Here is an 8,270-nt window from a genome sequence, read left to right as displayed (position 1 = left end):
TGGGTTGCATCTCTCGACCAGTGTGTTGGAGGACAGATCCAGAACCACTGCTATGTGTCGAATGGGATAGGACTCCTTGGGATCTCTCTTCGCTTACATTCGATAACCAGATCTGAATCATCTACTTACTGCGAAAGAGATGGGATTTTTATTTATTTATTGATTTACTGTTTTGGGCCATATCTACACCAATAGAAATACGACAAGGCTCATACGGATCTTATTCATCTATTTATGTGGGTGGATCTCCGCATCGGTGATCACACACTTCGGGAGCTTTAAAGAAATTGTTGGGGGTGCATAGATTGTCAATGTTGAGGCCTGAAATACTCCTGCCTTATGGGAAGGACGGATAGCCTGTTCAAGGGTAAGCCAATACATGCCAGATCTGTTTTCATAGAAACTGGATGGAATGGATATGAAGTCTTCTCTGCTTCTATCTCTTGTCACATAAGATCTTCCATAAGAACTCAAGCGAAGGACCGAATACAACATATTGATATTCATCATTAAGGTAGTGTATCCAATAAATCTAAAATCTCCCTTGTCAGATCTAGGAGCTCCATTCATCTTGTGCACAAAATGTACCAGTAAAGATGGATCAAGATCAAAACTGAGGCTTTTTGAACCTTTTTCTTTGGATCTACTCTCAAACACAATAGATCCCAGAGTATTAAGGAACTCGCAGTCAACAATTGTGTCCTCATTGTAGTCTCTGCTATAGGCAACATAAACATCATATGGCACTGAACTAGAGCCCGAAACGTATGATTCCCTCGATCAGGAAGAACATAACTTTTCCAATTTTTTTTAAAAACCCTTGATGGTAAATCATCATTAGTTTGGGTGTAGGCATCTGATAAGGTTTTTCAAATGAAGCAGAATATCATGCAAAATTTGGGCTATCCATCACATCAACAAAACTTGATTTGTGGTGGTAGATCTCTGCAGGATGATCGAAGTCTACATGAATACAACGTTCTTCCTATGACCACCATCATCCTAAATCTGAGATTGAGAGGTGGAGCAGCTGGATCAAGTAAATCAAAGGGAGCAGGAGGTGTTGTTGGCTCTAGCTTACCCAAAGGTACAGAACCAAATAAAGAACATATAAATGGTGGTCTCTCATTCAAAGACATCCTCCAAGGGGAACTCGCAGCTTCAGCAAACCCATAACAAACAAACAATATTCCCAATCCCTATATAGTGGAGAAATTGAATCATGTCCTAGAACTGATTATATATCTTCCTAAAACAAACAATGTCTGCACAACTTATGAAGCTCAAGTCGTCATCTGTAGATTTAACAAATTCTAGCCAAAACCAATGGATCTCTTCCATTGGATCTTCAAAAATTGGACAAATAACTCTGAAGTACACCTTTGCTCTAAAGGATTCTTCATCATAAATTTTTGTATCATCGGAGGATCAATAATTTATCCTCTTGGAAGGTCCAAGGTTTTGGTGATCGACGAGGCTTTTCATTACCCCATTGTTCCCATATTTTGATGCAAACACCATGATTGTATCAAGAATGTCGGTTTGGGTTAGGCTACATAACCTCCGCCTTCATTTTTGGCATCCCAAGCACTAGAAGGCATTGGGAATCTCCAAGGACAATACATAAAGAGAAACACACAAAGAATGGAAGAAAGAATCTATACATTTTCACAAATATGTGTGGAGGTGGACCTCAATAAAGGCCTGTAAGATCACATTCACTTGTCACACAACAAGAAAATCTAAACTCAGATCCTAGATTTCGAAAACACAACCTTCATATGCCGAATATGTTGACAAACATGGTATCTACAAAACATGTGCCCTGCTACCGAGAAAGAGTCGTGAAGGAAGAATAAACTAGGAAAGCAACCCAAAGGATGGCAATTTCCCTCTAATATGCCAGAAGAGGAAGAGGATGAAGCATTAAAGGATCCCACTTTCAATATGGAAAACCAGAATACACAAGAAAAAGAAGGAAATGGGGAAGCCTCTAGAGAAGAAATAGAATTATAGGTCATTGCGGCACAGTCAGTGAGGATACCTGAAGACAAGGACTCAGGCGGATACAAACATCACCATGTTTCAGATAATTCTGATTAAGGCAAGGAAATTACAAGAACAGAAGAAGGAAATCAACTAGCTATTGTCTCATCCACACCATCTCAAGGAGAATGGCGGAAGGTTGAAAAGAAGAAATGGAGAAAAGGTTAAGCTTTTCTCTTCATCTATTAGTTGATTATTTTGTATGAACTTATGATCACCAATCTTTCACTGGATGATGGAAAGCTTGCAGGCATCTACAACATGTAATTTTGTTTTCATTAATGAAATTATGATTTTTCCTTGGGAAAAAAAAGTAATAATAATTATAATGTTTTATTGTCATATTATCTATATATATATATATATATATATATATATATATATAACTATTTGAATAAAAGCTTATATTAAAATAAAGGAAAATGAGGGCCATAGAAATAGAACTAAATAAAAATTAAAAACGAAATAGGACTACGAAAATAATTAAAAAAGGAAAGAGAAGGAATAAGAGATAAGGTTAAAGGAAAAGAAAAGAAAATCAATAAAGGTTGAAATTCAAAAATGAATATAAATATAAATAATTGTAATAAGAAAATTATTTTTAAAAATACTTTTAGAGAAATTATATGTCAATTTTTTTATCATCCCATTTCATATCAACTAATGTGGTTCATCATTGAGACGTAAAGATAAAGAAAATCTCATCCAACAAAAATACAAACAAGAAGGAAGAAGTCAAATAAATCAAAAATCAAAGAAAATAATCATTAGATAAAGAAAACAAATACATGAAATAGTAATAGTAATACAATCCAAATCACATAAAACTGGAATTAAATAGGTAATAATTAGATATTAATATTTTAATATAAATAAAATAATATTAAATAAATAGATAAATATGGTAAATATATAAAAGGCTATATAAAAAAGATAAATAAGGGTAATAGAACTAGGATTAAGTATAAATTAGAATAAAAATAAAATAAAATAAAGCTAAGTCAAAGAAATCTAAAATTAAGGGTCAAATAAAACTAGTCATAAATATATAGAAGTTTAAAATGTTATTAAATAACTAAGATAAATGAAAACAAAACTTAATGATGACCAAAAATAAGAAAATAAATAAGTAAATAAATCATAAAATTACTATAAATATATCTTTTATATATATATATATATATATATATATATTATTAATAGCTAATGAAATTAATATCAAAGTTAAAATAAGTTAACCAAAGATTAAATGGAATATAAGGAAATAAAAATTATTACTAATAGAAGTAAAAAAAAATAAAAAATAAAATATACATATATATATATTTTGTAAAAACCATTAAAAGAAAGATTAAAATTACGAAGAGGAATATCTCAAGGAGAGAGTAGAGATCCAATTTTTACTGATTCCCCAACCATCGTCCCTATTAAGATTGTTGGTGACCTGTTTATCTATCTTGATGTCTTCCCTGAACTTTCATCACAAGGATACATCATCCTCAATACAAATGTCATGTTTATTCTCTCCAAAACTTTCAGCAAGAGCTGAAGAGCAAGAGTGATTAGGTTACAAGTGCTTCACTATGGGAGCAATACCATATCATGTGTGTTCATATCGGGGGATATATATTGAGGATAAATGTCTAAATATATTGAGCATGAGCATATAATAGGGGGTAAATGGTTTTTATATTGACAGGTATAAAAAATGGAGCTCAAAGTTAATGAAAAAATATAAAGGGCTATAAAAAGTGTTAATAAAAAAATGGATACCCACAATATCTAGTGAAAATGAGCATTTTTAAATTGGGAAGGTGTATTGGGTTCGTATTGGTGGGGGGTTAAATAATGTTCTTTTTAGAGGTATTTTCTAATATGTATTAAAATTAAACGTATTTTTTAGTATGCCACGAATGCACATGATATGCTAAAGCTTCATTAAGTGAAGGCTAAGTGGATTATGTTTAATAATTCAAGAGCATCTTCTTTAGTGTTAGAGGTGTCAATTTTGTACTTGACAGACATAAGGGTAGACCGAATAATGTTAAGCGAATTAAAGGTTTCCAAGATATTATTCTTCTTAAGAATATGAGCCAACTTATTGATGGTCCATTTAACAAAATGAAGATAAATAATGGTGATTGGATTGTTTGAATCACCCATAGCTCTCCATCCTTTTTCAATTTTTGGAAGGCTTTCAGGCCTTGATTCTTGTTGCAACCATTGTTCATGAAAACTTTTGAAAGATGAGATTTTCTCATCATTGATACGAAGACGATAAAAAATCCTAAGGGCTCTGGTAGCATGGTTGTTCAGAACACTGAATTTATGGGTCAATTGATAGTGGGAATTGACATGGAGATATTCTTCGTGTGACCTTTTTTTGCATAAAACTTTGTAGGAGATGGAGAATAACTCCTTCTTGGTGATGAGTACATCAACAAAGGGAATGTTTCCATCAACTTTAATCTCCATAGTGAATTTAATACATTTAGAAAGGTTTTTAAGTTTTTCCTTAAATATTTCAAGCTTTTCTAGACCATGGGGCCAAATGACAAAGATATTGTTGACAAACCTTTTTCAAAGCTTAGGGTGGAAAAGAGAGAAGCAAGGGATTTAGTCTCAAAATCCTCCATGAAAATATTTTCCACAATAGGGGAGAGAGGAGAGCCCATAGCAACTCCATGGGTCTTCTCATAAATTTCGTTTTAAAAGTTAAAGAATGTAGATTTTAAGTAAATACTAACTAATTTAGTCGTATTGGGGTCAATAATGTTATTAATGATGTCGATGGCCTCCTTAATGGAGCTCATAGTAAACGGAAAGACAAGATCAAAACTAACCAAAATATCATTGGGCTTGAGTTTAAAACCTTTAATTTCATTGATGAAAGAGGAAGAATCCTTGATGAAGGAGTCAATATTACCAACAAGAAGCTTAAGCTTCATGGCTAAATTCTTAGCAAGGAGATAAGTATTCCCACCAATTGTATTCAAAATAGGTCTCAGTGAAGCAACTTCTTTATGGATTTTGGAAGTCCATAGAATTATGGAGTGAGTGAGTTGCTTTCAATAAGTCTTTTAATTATAGTGCAACAAACATTATTAAATATGATAGCATTAGAGATCTCCTTGGAAATTTTCAAAATTATATTTTTGCTAAGATTTTTATAGCTACCACTGTTGGTGAGGTGGTACAATATTTTATCAATATAATCCTTCTTATCAAGAATGACAATCGCATCTCCTTTGTCAGCTTTAAGAATGACAATATGTTGATTATTATTAAGGGATTTGAGGGAAAGGGACATTATGTCTAGGAATTTTCACCTTCCCCAGAATAATAGAAAAATAATATCTCATAACTTATTTGAGGTCATTTGGAATGTCATTAAGGCCATACTCAATGCTACGCATAATGTCTTCTACCATAATTTTGCGAGGAGCAATGGAAAAATTTAATCCTTTTTTGAGAAGACACTTGGTAGGAGAATCAATGATAAAGATCAAAATATTGACCACTTTTCTTTTGGGAGAAAGGGGTTTATGATTCAAAGGATAATCATAGTTATGGTTGGAATGCATTATCATCATAGATAGTTTAGGGTAGTCATCGAGATAGAGAAATGGGCCCCAACAATCTTAATAGGGACAATGGCTAGAGAATCAATAAAAATGAATCCCTTCTCTTTCCTCAAGACATTCCTCTTCGTAATTTTAATTTGTCTACTACTACTACTACTATTATTATTATTATTATTATTATTTTACTCCTATTAGTACTCATTATTATTTCTTTCTATTTCCATTTTACCTATTATTAATTTATTTTACCCTTGCCACTAATTTTATTAACTATAATAATACTTTATTTATAACAATATAACTATTAATTTATATTTATAATAATTTTATTATTTATTTTCTTATTTTTTGTGTTCTTTAAGTTTTGGTTTCATTTCACGTAGCTATTTAATAACATTTTAAACTTCTATATATTTATTCCTAGTTTTATTTTATCCTTAATTTTAGATTTCTTTGACTTAGTTTTTTTGTTTAAGGCTTGGCTCTATATTACTAATTCAAAACATTACATAGTGTTTGTCTCTATGTTACAGGGTGCCCTGTTGGGAAGCCAACCCAAAAACATGAATTGAGCTTCTTCAAGTTACAAGTGTTTCTTCTGATGATCACATTTCACATAATAAAAGGGTGGATAGAGTCAAAGCTACTATGTAGAGAGTTATAAAAAAGTTGGCTATGTTCAACAGAAACATCTAAACAATAGAAAAACTAGGAGATGTCATCCATATTTAATTAAGACATTATAGAGAACCATAATATGACCTGGGACTAGCAAGAAACGAGAGGCCCTGAGCGAGGAACCATGAACCATCATCCAATGAGGAGTCAGGAACCATGCACTCGTGAGGCACTACTAATCACTGATCAACTAGGAGCCACGAGTCAAAGTATAGGGAGAAGCCACGAACCATAGACCATTTAGGAGATACGAAGAATAGACTGAAAATTATTCTATAAAAACCACCCCACTTACCCTAATGGAATGGTGGCAGTAATAAATCCAATCCCTCTGATGTTGTTAGAAGAATGGGATAATACATACATTTTTTTTTCTTTCATTATATATATATATATATATATATATATATATATATATATATATATATATATATATATATATATATATATATATATATAACACAGCCCTCACAATCCCCACTATCTATTACTAATACGATGACCATAGTTCGAGCGGGAATATCAATAGTATGAGATTGGATTGTGCTAGGTCAACATATCGACAGTTAATGGGCAGGCACCCTCTTGCAATCATAGCTTTTATTGGGGTTTCAAAACCTTCACCGAACGATCCACAACATTCTTTCCCATCCAACAATCATAAATGATTGTGCCACCCCCTTTACCTCCCCATTGACATCACCAGGGGATGACGTTGCAATGCCACTCATGTTGTCTAATCACCGGAAGAGATCGTTGTCATCCAATTGAGGTGGGGTATCGGTCTGTTAACTCCTACATAACACTAGGACATGCTACTTCATGTTATCGATCTTCCATTTTTAGTATGCCACCTCAGCCCGTTGCCATGTCACCCCATCTCCCTATTCACGTGTTGACTCATCCTGACACTCTCCCACTGCGTCTCACATCCATCCTTTAGGAAAGTCTTACAGGATGATTTTCCTCGTGGTCGACCTCGTACCAATCCTATTACAACTGGGGCTATGTGGAGGCCACCATATCTTGGCCCCACATCATCTTGTGTTGTGCTAAAAGCTTCCTTTTTTCTTTTACTTACACAATTTTGACCTGAGGGCTAAGCTGTCCGATGGGCTCCACTCTGGAAAATAGGAAGGCTTACTGCCTTCGAGCTATGAGCCTAGTTGCCTTGATGCCTTGTTAGCCCTACTATTCATTTTGCGGAGAAAAAATAAACCTTCAATATAATCCTTTCGAGGCCACGTCATCTTCCTTTGTCTAATAATGTTAAGGTGAATCTGAGTGCATCAATCATGATCTTCCACCACTAGGTTTTCCTCAGATTTGAGGATAAGTATTATTCCTCTAAGTTATAAGTTTAAGGCTCTGCCCACAATTGCGACAACTATAACACCCTCCTCCAACACTTAGCCAAGATTACCGGTCCACCGGGTTAAATATGTGATGAATAGTTACTATGATATGAATAAACCTCCAAGATCACCTTAATGAAGTGGAATTGACACAAAAAAATCTTATTGACCTTCCTCAGGAACTATAGGACCCCTAGGGGCTAACCAACCAGTCCAAGTGCCCAACCCCTGAGTTAACTGGATTTTTAACTTAACTAGACCCCTTTTTTCTACCATGACAATCCCTCCATGCGACTGTAACCCTCTAGTCACTCCCACAACAAGGAATTCATGCGACTATAGACTTTTTCACCTAGTTCTATGCTAGTGACTACGAGATTTAAGCCACTTTTTTAAGCTAGTCTCCAAACCACTACCCAAAACTTCATGAAACTTTCCAAAATGTTAAATGAAACATGGAAAAATCCTTCCATACAAAACTTAGACAAGAAATTGACCTAGCCAATCCTAACCATGACATTCATTCTGTCAAACACAAGATGAAAATGAAATCTAAAGGTCATAAATACACATATGAACATAGGGGTCTCATACTTATCTGAGAATC

This window comes from Pinus tabuliformis, chromosome X (genome assembly GCF_031772625.1).
Source record: "Pinus tabuliformis cultivar Carrire ecotype Pingquan chromosome X, CPIR1, whole genome shotgun sequence".
Classification (NCBI taxonomy): Eukaryota; Viridiplantae; Streptophyta; class Pinopsida; order Pinales; family Pinaceae; genus Pinus; species Pinus tabuliformis.
The sequence above is the reverse complement of the archived record's forward strand: the minus strand, read 5'-3'. Positions refer to the sequence as shown.